The 22916-nt window shown below is 37.8% G+C and overlaps 1 long non-coding RNA gene and 1 other non-coding gene across 2 annotated transcripts; one reads left to right on the top strand and one right to left on the bottom strand.

Moving 5' to 3' along the window:
* Positions 1-1245: 1245 nt before the first annotated feature.
* On the top strand, positions 1246-22916 carry LOC132685070 (uncharacterized). Its single transcript, XR_013550537.2, has 4 exons — positions 1246-1476; positions 1622-1838; positions 8870-9033; positions 22667-22916. It is a non-coding gene; the product is annotated as an uncharacterized LOC132685070 (long non-coding RNA).
* On the bottom strand, positions 2733-2821 carry LOC132685687 (small nucleolar RNA SNORD88). Its single transcript, XR_009613272.1, has one exon. It is a non-coding gene; the product is annotated as a small nucleolar RNA SNORD88 (small nucleolar RNA).

Genomic DNA, 22916 nt, shown 5'->3' with positions numbered 1-22916 from the left:
AGACTTACCTGCAAAAAACCATACAAAAAATAAGAATTGACACCAACTATGATTATCAAGTTACTAAGGACTCTGATGTATATGAATGCATTTATAAACACAACCTGAAACAACATATATATAAACAAGGAAAGAATATTCAAAATGCATAAACAGTTCATTTATTTTTGCTTTCTATAAAATATTATTACAACCATATATATTAATACTTGTACAAGAACCACAAGTTTTGGAGGTTAAAATGTACCTACCCTAGGAAGACATGATTTGGTCAGAAGAGTGAGAGTACTGTTCATGATCAACATATTCCTTTATATGTTGTAAAGCACTTTCCCATTCATTATCAACTCAGTGCCTTGCATATAGTATATAATTGTAAAAATAAATCCCAGGTGCTTTCTAATGCCATTCTGTTCAAACAATGGCATGTTTAGAGAATGGTTAAATATCTACATTTCTTTTTTAAGTCTTTCTGGTCAGCTCTTCTAATTTGGGGAGTTTAAGTGAAAATCTAAATGATAACACACCGTGTTATATAGAGTCAACCCGCCTTACATATTAGTTTCTATATTTTTGTTATAAAAATAACATTCTATATGTATATTTCACATCATGAGTTTATTACATTCTATATGTACATTTCACATCGTGAGTTCATTACATAGTTTCAACTGAGATTCTGAATGCAACAGATACAGTTAAGCAGTTAAAAAGTAACTTTAATTACTAGGAAATGTTAACCAATCAACTCACATTTGTTCTGGTTTCACCCGGAGACAAAACTGGAGAGAACTAACCTAAACGAATATATCTATATTTAGAATTATTGTATTTGCAGAAGCCTCTCGCAATTAGAGTCTTATCACGAGGTACAATTCCGGTGTCTTTGTGTTTCATCATGACAACTACGCAGTAGCGAAGTGCAACAATTTTCTGAATATTTTAAATATTATTTTATTTTCTTGTACCCGTTAGTGTAAGAATGCTTTTGTTAAGAAATCTCACAAGCTCTAATATGTTATCCAACTTTAAACCTTAAAAGAAAAATAACCCAATATTCAACATGTTAAGTTTCCCTATTAATTCTGAAATTTAAAACTAACATTATTAGTTTGCTTATGTTTGGGATTTTTAAAGACCAATCACATCCCGGATATTATTCGAGGGTCAAAGTCTAAAGCTGAGTATGGTTGGGTCGGCAGGGAACAGCCCGATGGCCAAATTTAAGAGCCCCACGGCAAGGTGCATGTCGGGCCAAAAGACCAGGAACAAGACTCCAACGGGCACGGCAGCTCGAGGGCACTTAGTGGGGCGCCCCAAACCTCTGCCGCCCCCAATTTCCTAGCGTGCCCCGCCTCTCTCCGTCCTCGCCTCCGGCCCGCCCCTTCCTCCCGGGCTAGCCCCCGCGGTGCCCGCCCAACTCCAGGACTACGCGGAGAGACAGAAACCAAAACCCGACACACACGGTAAGCCTGGGTAAGAAACGAGGCCCCACCCTGCCAAGAGGGGCGGCTCATTTAGAAACACTTGGCGGCAAGTTAACAGGAAGCGCGGAGGCACATTTTTTAGGTCTTTTGGAGTACCCTGCCGCTTAGTAATCTCATCTTTTGTCCTTTGACAGGCCTCCTTGAAGGCCCAACTCTGAGCGCTTTCTGGGCAGCTCTTGACTCGAACTCCACTGCGGCCCTTCACTGATGGCAGCCATGTTAGTTGCATCCGGGTATGTCGAGGAGCCCCGACCAAAGTCTCCCGGAAGTGACGCGAGCGCGGAGGGATTCTCGTTCGGCTGAGGTGAAGGGGCTCCGGAAGCGGGTGCGGTAGAGACGGTGACAGGAAAGGTTGGGTCTTATTCACTAACGAGTTCTTGTATCAAGTTTTAAGTGTCTTGTGTTGTGCTCGACATCAGCATTGCCGTGCCATTTAAATCCTTTCTTCCCACCAGGCCCAGGAGGAAGAAATTTTATGCTTTCCATTATGGAGACATTAAGGGTCGCAGAGGGCAAGTGAATTGTCTAAGGTCATTCAGCTTGTATTGGAGCTGGTCTGACCCCCTCAGTTTGGCTGCGGAGCCTGTCTTTTAAATCTCCGTAATGCCTACGTTTAGCAAAATCCCAATCTCTGGTGCTTGCATCCTGGCAGGTCGCTTCGGCAAGGGCGTTCACCTTCAGCTCGGCAACATTTGCCCACTGAATGGTGCCAAGCCACCGTGGTCTTTGCGGTGGACACAGACCGAACTGTGTGCCGGGTCACCTAAACTAACCCAGTGCCCTGGGATCTCACTTGGTCTCCTACCCCTTGAGTCTGCACATTGGAGGGTTCTTGCTGACCTCGACCGCAGGTTAACTGTGGGGATTGGGCACTGACTGTTGGAGCTGGGAAACATTTTAACTCCTGTCGGGCACTTGTAAAGTCAAGACTGTTCGGACCATTCGAGGCCTGTCATCATCGTCCAGTCGGTCTTGATAAAGGACTGACAGCTATTATTTTGGGTTTTCCACCAAATCAGTTGTTTCTCTTGGTTTGCATTTCTTTAGAATATGACTGAGAACCAGTACTTTGATCTTATGTCAACATTAACTATAACCAGCTTTCAAATACTGAAGTGTGAATAGCCAGTGAGGTCTTTTTTTCTTTTTGCTGTGTTTTGTTTTGTTTTGTTTTTCTTTTTCTTTTACAGAGAGGCCACCAGGTGGGGAAATAGCCACACACACCCCAACACCTCCTTAGAATGGGAACTCTGAGACCCCTGGGTGTCAAAGGTCCCAGGGGCACCGTGTCCTCATGGAAGGACAGAGCCCAGTGCTGGATATCATGGGAGCGAGGCAATATTTTTGTAAAAATAAATTATGTATAGAAAAAAGCACTAAACAAATACATCAGAATTAAGAATGATAATATTTGAAGAGTGGCCATTTAATTCTTTTCTTCTCTTTTTATTTTTTATATCTGCTACAATATCTTTTTAATATAGGGAAATAAACAAATTGACCGCAGCAAATCGTTTTTAATTGCTTGCAATAATGAAGACAAAGGCATATTGCCAGATTTTGACCAATGACAGTCCTTGACACAAATTACAGGAATTCTGTTAGGAAAAGCATTGGTTTTTGTCAGGATGTTATCAAAATACAGTTTTGGTATTGATGTTTTTCACACACCTTTGTATAAAAATATCCTACAATCAAAGTTTTTCTTCTAAGAGAAAGAGAAGGATTTGGGGCACTTGAAATTCTGGAGAACAAGTATAAAAAGCTATTTTTATTCTGCTTTCTTTGGGGTACAGCTTTAAGCTATTTATCAGGTTTAGACTGTGCAAAATAAAGGTTTCATTCTCTATTTCTGTATTCTGCTTCCCACTGTTGCTTTTTAGTGACCTCTCAAGGAGTGGCACAGAAATACAGTGAAAACATAGAAGAGAAGAATGAGAAGGGATTGGGGAGGAAGAAAATATAAAATGTAGGGGAATAAAGGAAAATGCTGATATTGGGGGATATTGGGGTTGAGGTTGCTTTGTAGTTCCAAGTTAGCATGTAACAACCTTTTATCTAAGTCTTGGCACAAGACCTGTTGCCCACTCAAATAGATTTGCATATACAATGTTCCCACTCACACATTGAGCACACACTATGATAATTCTTACCAAAATTTCAGCATTATACTCCTACAAATTAGACATATATTTTGACAAAACCTAGAGTGTTCTGAACAACAAAAAAAGTAAAATGCCATAGATTCCCCTGGGGTTCCCTCTTACCATATCATTCGTTCATCCTGTAATTAGTAGCATAACTGGATACTGGAGTGGGAGTGTTGCCTGCAGCACTGTAATACAACAACTACGAAACATCAGGTGAGGTCCTGACAAGATGCATGTTTTCAGAGGAAGTATCTTTTTAAAAAAAATTTTAATGTTTATTTTTGAGAGAGAGGGAAAGAGACAGAGTGTGAGTAGGGGAGGGCAGAGAGAGAGAGGGAGACACGGAATCCAAGGCAGGCTCCAGGCTCTGAGCTGTCAGCACAGAGCTCAATGTAGGGCTCAAACCCACGAACCACGAGATCATGACCTGAGCCGAAGTCAGATGCTTAACTGAATGAGCCACGCAGGCGCCTCTCAAAGGAAATATCTTTATGTTAGTCTGGGCCCTCGGAGAAACAGTTAAGATGAGATTAAGTGCACAAGAATTTGTTAGAGGAAACAGTTGTGAAAGAGAAAGGAGAGAAGGCTGAGAGAGCCATCAGACTGGTGCAAGTCTGAAACTCTGTGAAGGAGGTCGGACGAGGTTGGTGGAAGTGTCTCAGGCTGCTGAACAGTCTAAGGAAGATTTGGCAAGGCTGTTGGGAATGCTCAAGCTAAAACTGCCATCAGAGGAGTCCTCCTAGGAAGGAGTCTGCCTTATTATCTATGCTGCATTCAGTCCTGGCTGGAGCAGCCCATGGAAAGCTTGCTTTTTGGTGCAAATGTGGCAGAAGATTTCAGAGGGTAGCCTCTGGGGCCCTTGGTCAGTTTTGCTCCCTGTATTTGGTAACCACAGTCCAAAAACTGGCTTTTCAATTATTGGAGATTGTCACCAATTTCAAGGCTTAGAATATTATAAAAGAGGTGATTTCATGAGGAGTTTTGGAGAGGGCCATTGTTATGCTTCCTCACTCCCCGTCAAGTCTACCGAGTGGGGCTCCAAAGGCACTACTTAGGGAACTTGATATGTCTCCCTTGGGTTTTGAGAAGTACAGTAGTGCCTGACTCACATCTGAGAATCCTAAGGTAGGAGAAATGGGTCAGTGAGAAGTTTGGGCAGAGGAATAAAGAAGAGTTGCTATGTTGGGATCAGCTGTCACTCCCATAGTTTGTCAGGGCAAATGATGTTCGAGTGTTTCTCGTGCACCAAATGTGTACCACATGTGGGAATGAGAGAGCTGGCCTGGGGCTCTTTTGACTCTTGCCCAAGAGGACTTCCTAGAAGAGAAATGGGACTCCAACTGAGGGAGTTTATGTGGTGGGGATTATCAGAAAGTCTGGGGCTATAGAAGGAGCAGAATGGGGGAAATAGAATGCATTGCTCATCTAGGATGGCCAACTTGTCTAAGTTTGCCTGGAACTCTCCATGCTTTAGTACCAAAAGTCCTGAGTCTCAGGAATCCCTCGGTCCCAGGCAACTCAGGATGGTTGGTCATTCTGCATGTCACAGGAGTTGCAGTCAGAAGGCATCCCAGCACGGAACCTCCAAAACCCTCCAAATCACCCATAAGAGTAAGAGGTAAGTTGAAATTTCAGGCAGGTCCCGAATATGAGAAGCCAGCTTATGATTGTCAGTATTGAAGTGGATATTGTCAGAGGGTAACTGGAAAATGATGCTGAAGCAGAACCTTCTTTTCCACACCTTCCCTTTGGAGTGTGTATAGGCTGCTCAGGCTGCCATAACAAAATACCACAGACTGGGGCGGCTTATACTACAAAACTATTTCCTCACAGTTCTAGTGGCTGGAAGTCCAAGGTCAAGGTTCTGGGCAATTCAGTTTTTGGTGAGAACTCCCTTCCTAGCTTGCCGATGGCCACCTTCTTGCTATGTCCTCACATGACCTTTCCTCATTGCCTGTGTGAGAAGGGAGGGAATGGGAGGTATTTTTGGTGTTTCTTTTTATAAAGACACTAATTTATAGGATCAGGGCCCCACGCTTATCTTATTTAACTTTAAGTCTTCAGAGGCCTCATCTCCAAATACAGCAACATTTGGGGTTAGGGCATCAACATATGAATTTTAAGAGAACAAACATTCAGTATATACCAGTGTGACTCTATAACACAGAGATACTTTGGGGGAGGGTCATGAAAATATTAGGCCTGCTTCATGCCTCATACCTTTATGGAGAAGATATGCTATTGTGACTGTAGCCCTGTGTCTTCGCAAGAACAAAAGTAAGCATATTATATTTAGAGCTCGTTTGTAACACTTTTTTAGAGCTCTTCAGACATTATTCTAATCATGTCAAGGTAAAGCTGAACCCCTCCAGGGCCTTTTTTTTTTTTTTTTTTTCCTGTCCTGTAGAGCAGAGGAATCCTTTTTAGGAAGGATTCCTAAAATCCTTTTAGGAAGCAGAGCTAGTTTTTAACTCTTCAAGGCTTTAGTAGTTGGACCTAGGTTCAGCCATGAGCACAGAGTAATAGAAAGCACCAAAATAAAAGTCATTATTTTTTTTTTTTCAACGTTTTTTTATTTATTTTTGGGACAGAGAGAGACAGAGCATGAACGGGGGAGGGGCAGAGAGAGAGGGAAACACAGAATCGGAAACAGGCTCCAGGCTCCGAGCCATCAGCCCAGAGCCCGACGCGGGGCTCGAACTCACAGACCGCGAGATCGTGACCTGGCCGAAGTCGGACGCTTAACCGACTGCGCCACCCAGGCGCCCCTTTTATGTTTTTAATATGACAAGTTTATTTTTTTCTTTCAAGAAATCTGGTGAATTATCTTGGGATTAGTATGGTGATTCATGGGGTGAGGATTTCAGGCTCCTCCGACCTTATTGCCCCACTGTGTGTGACTTCCTGGTCCAAGATGGCTGCAAGAGCTCCAGTCATTCTAGTGAACAGGAAGGATAGAGACCTACAAAGAACGGCACACCTCTTCCATTTAAGGACAGTTCCCAAAAATTGAACACAAGCTTCTACAAGAGAAGCTGGAAATAGTAATACTTTTTTTCCTAGTGGGTCAATACCCAGCCAAAAGTTATGAGATTTTATTACTCCAGAACAGAGATCAACAAACTATGGCCCCTGGGCCAGTCATGTGTTTTTATAAATAAAATTTTATTGAAATACAACCCTGCCAATTTTACCTATTGTCTATGGATACATGTTTTTTGTTTGTTTGTTTGTTTTTTTGTTTAAGCACTCTTTATATTTTTAAATTTCAATTCCAGGGTAGGTAACATACAGTGTTATATTAGTTTCAGGTGTATAATATAGTGATTCAAAAATTCAATATATTACTCAGTGCTCATCAAAATAAGTGTACTCTTAATACCTTTCACCTTTCACCCACCCCTTCACCAACCTCCCTTCTGGTAACCATCAGTTTGTTCTGTAGTTAAGAGTCTGTTTCTTGGTTTGCCTCTCTCTTCTGCCACCATCCCTCTCAAGCATGATCATTTTTGTTTTGTTTCCTAAATTCCACATGTGAGTAAAATCATATGGTATTTGTCTTTCTCTGACTGACTTATTTTACTTAGCATTATACTCTGTCTCTATTCGTGTCATTGCAGATGTCAAGATTTCATTCTTTTTTATGGCTGAGTAGTATTTCACTCTGTGTGTGTGTGTGTGTGTGTGTGTGTGTGTGTGTGTATCTATCTTCCTTCTCCATTCATCAGTTGGTGGACACTTGGGCTGCTTCCATATCTTGGCTATTATAAAGAGTGCTGCTATAAAAATAGGGATGCATGTATCCTTTTGAATTAGTGTTCTTACATTCTTCGGGTAAATACCCAGTAGTGCAGTAAGGTGATTGTTGGATCATAAGGTACTTCTATTTTTAACTTTTTGGGGAGCCTCCATACTGTTTTCCAAAGTGGCTGCACCAGTTTGCATTCCCATTCCAACAGCACATGAGTGTTCCTTTTTCTCCACACTCTTGCCAACACCTGTTGGTTCTTGTGTTGTTGATTTCAGCCATTCTGACAGGTATGAGCTGATATCCCATTGTATTTTTGATTTGCATTTCCCTAATGATAAGTGATGATGAACCTCTTTTCATATGTCTGTTGACCATCTGGATATCTTCTTTGGAGAAATGTCAGTTCATGTCTTCTGCCCATTTTTTAATTGGATGGTTTGTTTTTTGGGTGTTGAGTTTTATAAATTCTTTATATATTTTGTATGGATACATTTTTAAAAAACAGCCTTATTGATATATAATTCACATGCTATAAAATTCAGTCATTTAATCTGTACAATTAATTGGCTTTTAGTATCTTCACAGAATCCTGCATCTAGCACCCAAATCAATTTAGAACATTTTTATTGCCATGAAAAGAAACCCCACACCATTTAGCTATTGTCTTTGAATTTCCCATTTCTTCCCCCCCACCCAAGACCTAGGCAACTAGTAATAACTTTGTTTCTCTACAGATTTACCTCTTCTAGACTTTTCATATCAATGGAATCCTACAATATGTGGTCCTTTGTGCCTGGCTTCTTTGACTTTGTATAATGTTTTCAAGGTTATTCTATTTGTAGCATATATTAGTACTTCATCAGTACTTCATTTCTTTTCATGGCCAAATAATATTCCATTGTATGGCTATACCCGTTATTGTTTATCCGTTCATCAGTTGATGGACATTTGAGTCGCTTTGAAGAGGCAATAATCCTTTATTCTGTTAAGACTGAAATAAAACAAACCAGCAGGTAGTCTACGCCAATATATTAACAATTTTAAAACATTACCTTATGGATTTTTATGGGACTGACTGGGCAAAAATATTCTGTAAAAATATTGACGATCCAAATAACTGTGATTAAGATTCAACCAAGGTTTATGAGAAATGGTGCAGTACTACAACTATTGCCAGTCCCTATTCAGAGTTACATACAGCTCCCAAATTGTTTGTGGAAGACTTCTCAACAATGCTTAAAGATAAGCTGTTGCCTGTAGATTATGTGAACATAAAGACATGAGTGTTCTAGAAGACAGAGTCAGTTACCCTAATGACAATGTAAAAGTTTTCACCATGTATGTCCAACGCTGGAATCTTACATCATTTACATTATTATAAATGTATTCTGTTGAGGCGAGAGAATTCAGAGCCCCGGTCTAAAAGTCATGTATGTGCTTTTTTACAAACTGTCCCCATTACTACTTCCTCCTTCACCTAGGACAAACTACAGGAAAGTGCTCTACAGATGGTTCTAAGAAGTCTTCGATGAAGCTAAAGAGAGCAGATTTCTCTAGTGTGTCGCCACCATCCCCCTCTGGAGACTTGGGAAGCAGAAGGATAGCAGTGAGACAGAGTGAAGCTGACATGCATGGAGAAGCTGGGGTAAGAGACCGATGGAAAGAGATCTGAAAATTTTTATATCTTTGTTTCTGGGAGTTTCTGAGACCCAGTATCCTTTCTGCCCTTTCAGTTGTTGTGTGTTCAAGTTTTCCTTTCATTACAAAGGATATCAGACCTTAATATTTTTCTAATAAATCTATCTTTTTCAGACCAGTTTGTTTGTTTGTTTGTTTGAAACCAAAAGACTCAATGCATACATGATTATTGCCATATATATATATGGCAAGAAGTAGGCGGCTTCTCTTTCTTTTTAAAAAAGTTTTTTTTTCACATTTTATTTATTTTTGAGAGAGAGAGAGAGAGAGAGAGAGAGACAGAGCACAAGTGGGGGAGGGGCAGAGAGAGAGAGACACACACACACACACACAGAATCCGAAGCAGGCTCCAGACTCCAAGCTGTCAGCACAGAGCCTGATGCAGAGCTCAAACCCACGAACCGTGAGATCATGACCTGAGCCGAAGTCAGTTGCTCAACCGACTGAGCCACCCAGGCACCCCGGAGGCTTCTCTTTCTTAACAATTTGTTTAGTATCTTCCCATATTATTTCTAGGCATCTTACACATATGAAATATCACTTTATATTTACTTTCATTTACATGTGACTGTTTTACTTGGCAGTGTTGTGGAATTCTTTCTATGTTAAGATATATAAAATGTACCCCGTCTTTAAAAAAATTTTTTTTAATGTTTACTCACTCCTGAGAGAGAGCATGAGCAGGAGAGGGGCAGAAAGAGGGAGAAAGAGAATCTGAAGCAGCTTTCATGCTGTCAGCACAAAGCTCAATATGGGCTCAAACCCACAAACTGTGAGATCATGATGTGAACCAAAGTCGGACACTCAACTGACTGAGCAACCCAGGCACCCCATAACCCATCTTTTTAATAGGTGCATAATATTCCATTGCATGGTGTGCCCCAATTTATTTAACCAAATAATTGATGAATATTCAAAGGATATTCCCAATTTCATAAGTATTACAAGACAAAGATATAAAATTCATTCATCATTTATTAATTCAGCAAATATTACTGTGCCCACACTATGTGCCTCTTTGCCAGGTGAGGTAATTTCTGCAGTTTCTTTTGGTGTGGAGGAGAAGATAAGCAAATAAACAAATAAATGTGAACTAAATAATTTCACCTACTAGTAAGTTCTGTGAAGAAAAGAAAACGTGGATATTTGATGAAGAGTGAAAAGTGTGGATGTAGCACTTCTTTCTGTGGAGGATCTCAGCTGTTTCTAAAGGATGACATTTGACCTAAATCCTGAGTGATACAAAGGAACCCGACGGGTGAGATCAGGGCAGAGGGAGCACCAGAGCAAATGTCCTAAGGCAGTAAGGATTTGGCACTTTAGAGGAAAACAAATGAGGTCAGTTTATCAGTCACAGTTGTTAGTTACAATCAGTAGAAACCAATGTAACAGTTTAAGGAGAAAAAGAATTCACTGAAAAATACTAGGCAACTCACAGAATCTCTGGGATGCTCAGAGAACCTACCCTGGAGACTGTCTGACAAGACAAAGTCTCAAAATCCCATCACAGAACTGGTGTAGTGGGGACGTTGGTAGTGTGACTACTGGTTGTAGACGCTATGGCTTGCACCAACGACAATATTACCACTGCTGGCTCTGAAATTCAAACCTACTTGCCACCATCCCCCTACCCTTATTTGCAGTACGTGTCAAATTTAAAGTCTGAACAAGTGACTCACTAATGTAGACCTTATATGTGTATTTTTGAACGTTTATATTGATACTTCTATAGACTCAATTCATAGAAGTATTGGAATTAAACAGAAACACATCAATTCTTTTTCTACTGAATTGTATTCCCTAAAATATGATAGTAATTTACACTCCCACCAACAGTATATGAGTATGCCAGTTTCTTCAAAGCCTCATCAATTCCAGATTTGTGTTTTAGAGTAGTTTTGTAAAGCTGGACACACCTAGACTTGATTCTGGCTCCATGACTTAGTAATTGTGTGTCAGTGGGCAAATTTGTCCATTCTCTGGGTTTCATTTACCTCGTAATTATAGTATGGAAGTGATAACCATGTTGCTAAGACTGTTAGTTGTCCCCTAATACTCATTCTCCCCTTCTATATTCATAAGACCCCAATTTTTAGTTAGATCCAGAGATGTCCAGAATCAGTACTAAGTTACTAGCTTTTCTTAGTCATAGCCAGCATCAAAATCTGCAGAATGGATGTCAGCTGTTTGTAAGAAAATACTGGAAATAATAGGCACTTTTAAAATTTATTTATTTTCAGAGAGAGAGCACAAGAGGGGAGAGGCAGAGAGAGAGGGAGAGAGTGAATCCCAGGCAGGCTCCACATTGACAGAGCAGAGCCCCGTGCAGGGTTAGATCTTACAAACCGTGAGATTATGACCTGAGCTGAAATCCAGAGTTGGACACTTAACTTACTGAGCCACCCAGGTGCCCCAATAATGAGGCACTTTTTACAAAAATTATATGTTACAAGCATTCTTTATGATACAGAGGATAACACTGTGTAGAAAACTCAGATATTTATGCTTCTGAGTTAAGCGATTTGAGAATAGTCAGACTCTGAACATGAAGAAAAAATTTAAATATCTTAAATTATTTCTTTTGCTTACATATCTCTTTTATATATTTTTTTATGTATGGACAAAAGTGGCATATAATTCAATTCATGTCTAAATGAATCAAAAAGTTCTACTTCAATAAATACACAATAAAAATTCTAAGTGATAAAGTATTGTCACAATTTAATTGGAAATGTTTTTTGTATTCTTAGATTCCATTAAAATATAAACAGTAATGGTTTCAAATGTTAATTCTTACTTTCTTCTATAGTAACAGAACTCTCAAATTTAATAGGACATAAGACTGCCAAAAATAAAGATTCAGGCTCCATTGCAATTAGGTCACGTGACTTAGTCTGGCCAATGAGACATGAGTATAAGAGATGTCTGCAGATCTCAAGTCAAGACAGTATGGTACTGGCACAAAAACAGACACATAGATCAATGGAACAGAATACAAAACCCAGAAATGGACCCACAATTATATGGTCAACTAATCTTGGGCAAAGCAGGAAAGAATATCCAATGGAAAAAAGACAGTCTCTTCAACAAATGGTGTTGGGAAAACCGGACAGCAACATACAGAAGAATGAAACTGGACCATTTTTTTACACCACACACAGAAATAAATTGAAAATGGATGAAAGACCTAAATGGGAGACAGGAAACCATCAAAATTCTAGAGGGGGACACAGGCAGCAATGTCTTTGACCATGGCTATAGCAACTTCTTACTAGACACATTCCAGAGGCAAAGGAAACAAAAGCAAAAATGAGCTATTGGGACTTCATCAAGATAAAAAGCTTCTGCACAGTGAAGGAAATAATCAATAAAACTAAAAAGCAGCCTACAGAATGAGAGAAGATATTTGCAAATGACATAGCTAATAAGGGGTTAGTATCCAAAATCTATAAAGAACTTACCAAATTTAACACCCCAAAAATAAATAATCCAGTTAAGAAATGGGCAAAAGACATAAACAGACATTTTTCCAAAGAAGACATCTAGATGGCTAACAGACACATGAAAAGATGCTCAACATCACTCATCATCAGGGAAATACAAATCAAAACCACAATGAGATACCACTTCAAACCTGTCTGAATGGCTAAAATTAACAACACAGGAAAAACAGATGTTGGCAAGAAGAAGAGAAGGGGACGCTCTTACACTGTTGGTGGGAATGCAAACTGGTGCAGCCACTCTGGAAAACAGTATGGAGGTTTCTCAAAAAGTTAAAAACAGAACAACCCTCTGACCCAGCAATTGCACTACTAGGTATTTATACAAAGGATACAAAAATGCTGATTCAAAGAGGCACATGCGTATAGCAGTGCTATCAACAATAGCCAAACTATGGAATGAGCCCAAATGTCTATAGACTGATGAATAGATAAAGAAGAGTTGTATATATATACAATGCAATATTACTCAGCCATTACAAGGAATGAAATCTTGCCATTTGCAACGACATGGATGGAGCTAGAGTGTATTATGCTAAGCGAAATAAGTCAGAGAAAGACACATGATTTCACTCCTATGTGGAATTTAAGAAACAAAACAGATTAATATAGGGGAAGGAAAAAAAAAGAGAGAGGGAAGCAAACCATAAGAGACTTTTAATGACAGAGAACAAATTGAGAGTTGATGGAGGAAAATAGGTGGGGGGATGGGATAAATGGGTGATGGGTATTGAGGAGGGCACTTGTTGTGAGGAACACTGGGTGTTGTATGTAAGTAATGAATCATCATATTGCAACCTGAAACCAATTTTACCATATATGTTAACTAACTAGAATTTAAATAAAAACTTGAAAAGGGGGAAAAAAAGAGGAAAAGTTGTGCCCTTTCCTTCTCCCTCTCCCATCCTTACTGATAAGAATCAAGATATAGTGATGAACCACATTAGGGCATAAACCAAGGGTAGCAACCTACAAATGACTGAGCAATGAGACAGAAGGAGTTTAGTTCCCTGACACTGTAAGTCACCATACCAATCCTAGATTTCTTAAATCTAGGTTGTTATGTAAGAGAGAAATGAATTGCTGTCAAGTATATACTGTAGTATCTTAGATCTCTATAACAGGAGCTGAACTTACACCCTAATGAATATAGTTCACTTACTTGAATTGTGAATATTATTAAATTAGATAATGTATATAAAATACTTAGTAGAGGCATGTAATAAATGTGTGCTAAAGTAACTTGCCTTAAAGTCTCAAAACAAGCCATGGCAGGTTTTAAAATTTAATTAAATTTCTGTTTTTCCTTTATTTGTGCATTTAGTAAACACTTACTGAGAATTTACTATATTCCAACTACCATGTTTGACTCTTGGTACAGAATGGAGAACAGATATAATAATATATAGTAATAAAATACAATGAAAAGCCAGGTGCTACAGTATAGGTGTTTACTCTCCAGAAGCTCGTCTTGAGATGAAGCAATATGTCTGATGTTACTGGGTAGAAGTGAGAAGCAACCAAACATAAGAAACTCAGATACCCAAACTGGCAGCCCATCCTCACCCTGCTGCCCATTGTATACCACAGGCAATAACCCTAAGCAACTTGCTTTCATCTCTCCCACCAAGAAGGCTGCACTGAGGACTAGTAGGAAATCACAACTGCAAGGATGAGTTCACGGTCAATTGTCATGAGTTACTTAAGGATTGTAAACTCTGAAAGAAAAACCAAATAAGAAAACTCACACTCAGTAAAAGAACTAATAACGAATAAATAAAATTAATATTCTTAGATAATAAGGTATTTGATACATAAAGCAAGAACAAATGGGTTTTTCAAAAAATACTTACATTTTTAGAAATGAAAAATATAATTGCTGAGAATTAAAGCTCAGTACCTGGGCTGAACAACAGAGTAGACATAGCTGAAGACTGGGGTAGTAAGTTGGTCCATTGGGCAGGAGGAGGGAATGATAATAAGAAAGATAAGAAGAATAGCTTACTATATATATATATATATATATATATATATATATATATATATATATGGCTTACTATCTTCAAAGCATTGTTCTAACCTATTTACTGATCTAAAATTCATATAATTCTCATAATAAGCCTGTCAGGAATGTGCTAGGATTATTCCCATTGTACTGATGAGAAACATATGGCACAAAAGGACTATAACTCATCCAAAGTAACACATCTGGTAAATAGGAGAGCCAAGATTTGAATCCAGGGTCTGGTTTTCAGAGTCCATCTTTTAAACTCTAGGCTATACTGGGATGATGGAATGTTTAAATTAAATATTGAGAAACAAAAGATCAATTGAAAAACATTAACATCCATGAAGAATTTCAGGAGGAGAGAATACAGGGAATAGAGGGAAAGAAATAACAAATAAAAGATACGAATCCTTAGATTGAAAGGAGCCTTCCTAGTAGAATAAATAAGACATATTGAACATAGTATGGTGAAGTTTGGACAATTTATAGTGAAATTTTAGAAAATCAAGGATTAAAAAACAATTCTAAGAGAGGAGATCTTAACTGTGCTTGCAAAAAAAAAAAAAAAAAAAAAGGAACTACTATTTGAGATTATAATAGAGATGTCAATTACCTTCTTTGTGGTCAACAACTCATAATGGATACATATATCAAAACATCATGGTGTACACCTTAACTCTATACAATTTGATTTGTGAATTACCCCTCAATAAAGCCTGGAGAAGAAGAGGCAATCCAAAAAGTTATCAGAGATAACCTACAAAAGGAATGAGAATCATTGAGGTCAGATTCTCATCAGCAATAGTGAAATCAAGAAGAAAAAAAACCATGAATCAATATCTTCAAAATGGTAAGAAAAAGAATTTCAAACCCAGAATTCTATACTTAGCCAAAGAATCTTCCAAATTCAGTGGTGAAAATTATATTTTAAGACATCTCAACAACTCAGGAATTTATCACCTACAGATCCTCTCTGAGCAAACTGTCAAAGGAGCACTTCTGCAAAGAAGAGTGAAATATAAGAAAAAAAGGTGGACATATAATTAGTAAAATTTATTATTAAGTAAGTATTGTTTGTAAAGAACTTCTTAATGTTAGTCTGATGTATATGCTCTAAATAATACTGTTATCAAGATTGAGTTTTCCAAAACTGGACATAGGAATATCCGTAGGAAAGTAATGCTTTCAGTTCCACATGCTTTTCAGAAACTTGTCATTCTTCATCATGATTTATTTCTCCTCCCTTTGAAGGTGGGCAGGTTTGTGATTGTTCTGACCAGTAGAGTGCACAGAAGTAACACTTATGCAGTTACACATCAGCTTCTGAGGGTAGGTCATAAGGATAGAGCTTCATCCTAGCTCTCTCTTATGGGAAGTTGACTTTGGCAAAACCAGCCACCATGCAGCACAGAAGTCCAAACTAGTTCACAAAAAAAGGTTGTATGGAGAGGCCTCTATGGAAAGGGAATGCACCTCCCAGCCAGCATCCACCACCAGACTTCTGAGTAAATTAATTATCACATGAGTCTAGTGCCCAGTCTTTGAGTCTTCCAACTGAGACACCAGACATTCTAGAGTAGAGACAAGCCATCCCCTCTGTGCCCTGTCTGAATTTGTGAACAACAAAATCCATATATATGGAAGTTGGTGTTTTTTTTTTTATTTTATTAAAAAAAATTTTTTTTTTTCAACGTTTTTTATTTATTTTTGGGACAGAGAGAGACAGAGCATGAACGGGGGAGGGGAGGAGAGAGAGGGAGACACAGAATCGGAAACAGGCTCCAGGCTCCGAGCCATCAGCCCAGAGCCTGACGCGGGGCTCGAACTCACGGACCTCGAGATCATGACCTGGCTGAAGTCGGACGCTTAACCGACTGCGCCACCCAGGCGCCCCAAGGTGTTTTTTTTAACATTACATTCTGGGATAATTTTTCACAGTCATAGCAACTGAAACATGTCAGTATTGTAGATAGTATATATAGGAAAAGATACAAGGGAAGTAAAAGCATTTTGTCATTTTCATCAAATATTTTGTGAACTCTACACTTGATAGAAGAAAGAAGAAATTTAATGAAGTGTCTAATAATTAAGGATAGTTATTAAATGAAAGATGCAGATTTAATTTTTTAAGGCTTATTTATTTATTTTGAGACAGAGGGGGAAGAGAGAGAGAGAGAGAGAGTGCGAAAGGGGCAGAGAGAGAGAGAGAGAATCCCAAACACTCCGTGCTGATCGATGCGGGGCTCGATCTCATGAACTGTGAGATCATGACCTGAGCTGAAATCAAGAGTCCGGCGCTTAAATGACTGAGCCATCCAGGCACCCCCAGATTTAATTTTTTAAATCAGTTTTATTCTGTTTATAAGAGATATCTGGAAAAATGTCATAATGAAAGGCTAAAAGTGAAGAAATAGGAATAAATATACGAGAAGACCTAATCTAGCAAAGATAATATCATAGTAGAGTTTAATGTGAAATTATTAACAACAAAAGAGACAATTTCTTAATGATAAAAGTAATAATCCATCATCAAAATCATGACCTTTGCTTTGTCCAACTTTATAATTCAACATGAATGTAGAAAAAACAATATAATTAAGAGGAAGAATAAGCAATTTCAAACCACTGATAAAGATCTAACACACTCTGTTTCAGAAACTGGTTGCTCAACCAGAAAAAAGGTTTATAAAAATGTTTATGTAACTTTATATGTAAATTTAAATAAATATATATAATACTTTGCATCCAACATAGAAAATGTATTCTTTTCAAGCATGCACAAAGTATTTACAAAAATTATATACTGAGACACAACAGAATCTTCAACAAACACTTTAAAAACTGATAATACAGAGACAGTGTTCTCTGACCCACATGAAATAAAAATAAAAATCAATGCAAAAAAGATAGTTTAAAAATTAATTTGGAGGGGCTCCTGGGTGGCACAGTCAGATAAGGCTCCAACTCTTGATCTCAGCTCAGGTTGTGATCTCACTGTTTGTGAGATCGAGCCCCATGTCGTGCTCTTCACTGACAATGTGGAGCCTGTTTGAGATTCTCTCTCTCTCTCTCTCTCTCTCTCTCTCTCTCTGCCCTTCCCCTGCACTCTCTCTCTCTCTCTCTCTCAAAATAAATAAATAAAAAATTAATTTGGGAAACAAAATCCTCACTTCTAAACATCTTAAGGTCCAAATAAGAAATCAAAATGGAAATTATGAAATCTTTAGAAATGAAAGCCAGTGAAATCACTACTTATAAATGAGTAGTGACATGAAGCTAGCTAAAGTGGAGCTTAGAGGGAAATTTATACTTTTTACATATGAGAACACAAGAAATATGAAAAATAAAGTGAGCACTTAACTCACAAAGCTAAAAATAATTTAGAGTTAGCCCAGAGAATATAGAAGAAAACAATAATATAAAAGTGTAATTTAATTATTTAATAAAACGATAAGAGAAACAAATAATATCACCAAAAGGTTTTTTCTTTTTAATATTAAATAGATCAGTATAAAAAGGTAGAGAAAGAAAGAGAAGGATTTAGCTCCTAGGAGAGTAATTTGAATGGCTATATTCAATAAATTTATAAAACTTACCCAAAATACATTATTTTCTAAGAAAATGTAAGTCAAAAAATCTTTTAAAAACCTGGTCAAATAATCATTCAAAAATCATAATCAGTATTAAAATTTCTACTCTCTACAATAAAGATGTCATCTCTACATAGGTGTATAAGTAGTTCTGACAAACTTTCAAAGAACTAATCACTGTCATATACAATCTGTTGAAACATAAAAAAAAAAGAAGAAACTACTCAATACTCATGAGGCCATATAAAATCAATGAAAAAAATTATAGGCAAATTTCACTTTTGAGCATGGATGTAAACACACTGTACCAACAAATTGAATCAAACTACATACTAAAAAATACATCCAGACCAAGTTCACATCAGAAATTCAACAGTGGTTCAACAACTAAAAATTCTATCATTGTAACTCACCATACTAACATATCAAATTGGAAATATGACCAGTCAATAAATAGGGGAAATTGTTGATGATATTCAAAATCTATTCATGATCTTAAAAAAAAAAACAAAACTCTTTAGCAAACTAGGATAAAGAGGTAACTCCTTGGGGCGCCTGGGTGACCCTGGTTGATCCTGATTTTGGCTCAGGTTATGATCCCAGCGTTGTAGGAATGAACTCTGTGTCAGGCTCCACACTGAATGTGGAGCCTGCTTAAGATTCTCTTTCTCTCTCCCTCTGCTCCTCTTCCCTGCTCACTCTCTCTCTTAAATTAAAACAACAACAACAACAAAAAGGTAGCTCCCTAATGTTGTAACTGATGTCAATGCAACCCCTCCCAAAAACATATTAATCATTACATTTAGAAGTATTTTCATCAAAGTTAAGACACAGTTTGGATGTATGATTTTTTTTTTTTTTTTTTTTTTTTTTTTTTTTTTTTTTTTTTTCCACTACTACTCAAGATTCTACTGGAGACCTTAGCCCTCTTCAGATTGCCTTCACATGCATTTAAGATTCTTCCAGGTCTTTCTGGCCTGATAGCTCATTTCTTTTTATTGCTAAATACAATTCTACTGCATGAATGTGCTACAGTGTGTTCATCAGCTTATTCACCTTTCGAAAGACATCTTGGTTGTTTCCAGTTTTGGGCAATTATAAGTAAGGCTTCTATATAGACATTCATGTGTAGACTTTGTGTGAACCATAATTCTTTCAATTCATTTGGGTAAATACCTTAGGAGGACTATTCCCAGATTGTGTTGTAAGACTATGTTTAGCTTTGTAAATAACTGCCAAATGGTCTTGGACAGTGCTGTGCTATTTGTATTCCCATCAGCAATAAATAATTCTCCTCCACATCTTCCCCAGTATTTGGTGTCAGTTTTTGGATTTGAGGCATTCTGATAGTGTGTGGTGGTATCCTATTTTGTTTTAATTTGCATTTCCCTAATGATATATGATGTTGAAAATCTTTTCATGTGCTTATTTGTCATTGGTATATCTGCTCAGGTGAGGCATTTGTTCATAGTTTAGCTCATTTTTTACTTGTTTGTTTTCTTATTGTTGAGTTTTAAGACTTCTATGTATATTTGAATAAAAGTCTTTTATACAACTTCAATAAAATTTTTTTGGCAAATATTTTGCAAATATTTTCTCTCAGACTGTAGATTGTTTTTGCATTGTTTTAACAGGATATTTTGCAGAGTAGAAGTTTTAAATTTTAATGAAGTCCAACTTAATCAATTTTTTCTTTTATGGATCATGCTTTTGGTGTTGTATCTAAAAAGTCATTGCCAAACCCAGTGTCAACTAGATTTTCTCCTGTGTCATCTTCTAGAGTTTTTATACTTTTGCAATTTACATTTAGATCTATTATCCATGTTGAGTTGTAGTTGTGAAAGTTGTAAGCATCTTTGAGGCTAAAGAACTGAACAGAGATTCAGTAGCTGCAGGATGCTAGGGAGGCAGGATGGAGTTAGAGATTGGTAAAGGTGGAGAAAATGTCTAAATGCAACAGACCTTTAGAGGAAACCACAGAAAAGCCTAAGTATCTAAGCTTTAGCTTAAAGCCTAAAATATCTAAGAAGTAATGGAAAAAAAGTAAATCATCTTTAATAAAGCCTAAAAGCAAGCCTAGACAGGATTAAGATGATCTACTTGCACTATATCTATGTGCCAGAAGACAACTTAACTGGCTCAAGAAAGAGATAGTGTTATTCCAAACCTTTACATTTTTAATGCACAATGTCTGGCATCCAGTAAAAATTATTAGGAATGCTATAAAAAGTTCCACATAACCAAAAAACCATATTAAAAGCAGATGGTAGAGGGGCGCCTGGGTGGCTCAGTCGGTTAAGTGTCCGACTTCAGCTCAGGTCACGATCTCGCGGTCCGTGAGTTCGAGCCCCGCGTCGGGCTCTGGGCTGATGGCTCAGAGCCTGGAGCCTGCTTCCGATTCTGTGCCTCCCTCTCTCTCTGCCCCTCCCCCGTTCATGCTCTGTCTCTCTCTGTCTCAAAAATAAAGAAACGTTTAAAAAAAAAAAAAAAAAAAAAAAAAAAAAGCAGATGGTAGAAATATCCCCACAGATGATTCATATATTGGAGTTATCAGGGAACTTAAAATAACAATAATTAATATAGTTAAGAAAATGGTGAAAAATATGGAGAATTTCAACTGGTACTTAAAGCCTATTGAAAGGATCAATTGGTTATTTGGAACTGAAACAAATTATAACTAAAATCAAGAAACAAATGCATGACTTTAATAAGAGATTAAACACATCAAAACAGTTTAACTAGAAGTCATATAAGTAGAAAGTATCAAGATTAAAGTACAAAGAGAAAAGAATGAAGAATACAGAACAAGGATAAGAATATATAGAACATGGTGAAATGTTCTAACTGTGTGTAAATCTCAGAAGGGAAGAAGAGAACAGAATAGTAGCAATATTTCAGAAAATATTGGCTGAGATTTTTCCAAAACTGATATAAAGTATAAAATCACATATAAGAAGGTGCAAGGATCCTAGGTAGAATAATCACAAAGAATGTAATGCTTGGGATCATCATAGTTAAAGACTCTCCCGCAGCTCCCCCCCTCAAAAGAATCATAAAAGCAAACTGAGAAAAATAAGATGTTATTTTCAAAGGAGCAGCAACTGACTTTTCAATGGAGTCAGTGGAAGTCAGCAGGCAATAGATTGATACCTTTAAGCTGTTGAAACTATCTATAAATTATGCTAGAATTCTAGGAGCACCTGGGTGGCTCAGTCGGTTTGGTGACTAACTCTTGATTTTGACTCAGGTCATGATCTCATGGGTTCATGAGTTTGAGCCCAGAATCAGGCTCCACGCTGTAAGTGCAGAGCTTGCTTGGGATTTTCTGTCTCCCTCTCCCTCTGCCTCTTCCCCACTCACTCTCTGTCTCAATCAAAATAAATAAACATTAAAAAAATTATGCTAAAATTCTATAACCAGCATAAATATCCTTCAAAAGTAAAGCAAAGTAACAAAGTTACCAAAATAAGGACATTTTCAGCAGCTCCCCTCCCTCAGCAAAAAAGCTGAGAGAATGTATTGCAGGCAGACTTTCACTAAAAGAAAATACTTAAGGTGGTTGTTCAGAGAAGAGAAAAATGGCCCAGATGGAAGAACAGAAATGCAGAAAGGAATAATAGTATTGAGAAGGATAAATATGTGGCTATATAAAATTGAATGTTGCCTTAACAAAATGATAATAATAATTCTTCGGGCTTAAAATATATAGAGAATGAAAACTATGACAACAAAATGATTTAAAATGTGTAAAGTTCTTTCATTGTTTGTGATGAGTTAAAATTACTAATTGCAGAGAGACTCTAATCAGTCTAGAGTGGATAATGTAATCTCTGTGGTAAACACTCAATGAGCAAAAGCTGCATAATCAGGAAAGCAATAAGAAAAAATAAAGAATAAAATAGTTGAGTCATTTAAAAGAAGAAAAGAATTAGTAAATGCATTAGTAAACTGTGAGATAAGTCAGAGGAAAGCATCAAGAATGAGGTACAGAGAGACGCCTGACTGGCTCAGTTGGTAGAGCGTGTGACACTTGATCTTAGGATCGTTAAGTTCGAGCCCCACATTGGGTGTAGAGATTACTTAAATATAAAATATTTTTAAAAAAGAATAAGGTACAGAGAGGCAAAAGGGTGCAAATGTATAGAAGAATATAGGAGGCATAGTAAATAAAGTGAAAAGGTATTACATATTGTCTAATATACACATAATTATGGTTGTAACTCCAGAAAGAGAGGCAAGTGAGAATGGGATAGAAACAGTGCTTGGAGAGATCACAGCTGAGATTTTCCCAAGGTGAAAAGTGCTCCCCAGCCTCAGAGCAATCTCTGCTGATGTCCACCTTCTGGTATTCTCCTCCCATGTGTAGCTTCCTCCCACAATGTAGAGGGCTTAGCTGTATAACAATAAGACGCTGGAAATGAGGGAGTGTGACTTCCAAGGCAAGGCCAGAAAAGACATGAACTTTCTCTTTTGCTCCCTCAGATCGTTTTCTCAGGGAAACTACCATGTCTTGAAGACACTCAAGCAGCCCTATGGAGAGACCCATGTGGCAAGGAACTGAGGTCCACAGCCGGCAACCAGTGTATGCACTTGGCAGACACGAGCAAGCTACCTTGGAAGCAGGTCTTTTAAGCCTCATTAAACTTTCGGATAACAACATTCCTGGCTGACATCTTATATATAACCTCAGGAAAGACCCCCAAGTCAAACCCAGCAAGGTAAGCCACTTTGA

This window comes from Panthera onca, chromosome D2 (genome assembly GCF_046562875.1).
Source record: "Panthera onca isolate mPanOnc1 chromosome D2, mPanOnc1 haplotype 2, whole genome shotgun sequence".
NCBI classification, from domain to species: Eukaryota; Metazoa; Chordata; class Mammalia; order Carnivora; family Felidae; genus Panthera; species Panthera onca.
The sequence above is the reverse complement of the archived record's forward strand: the minus strand, read 5'-3'. Positions and strand labels throughout refer to the sequence as shown.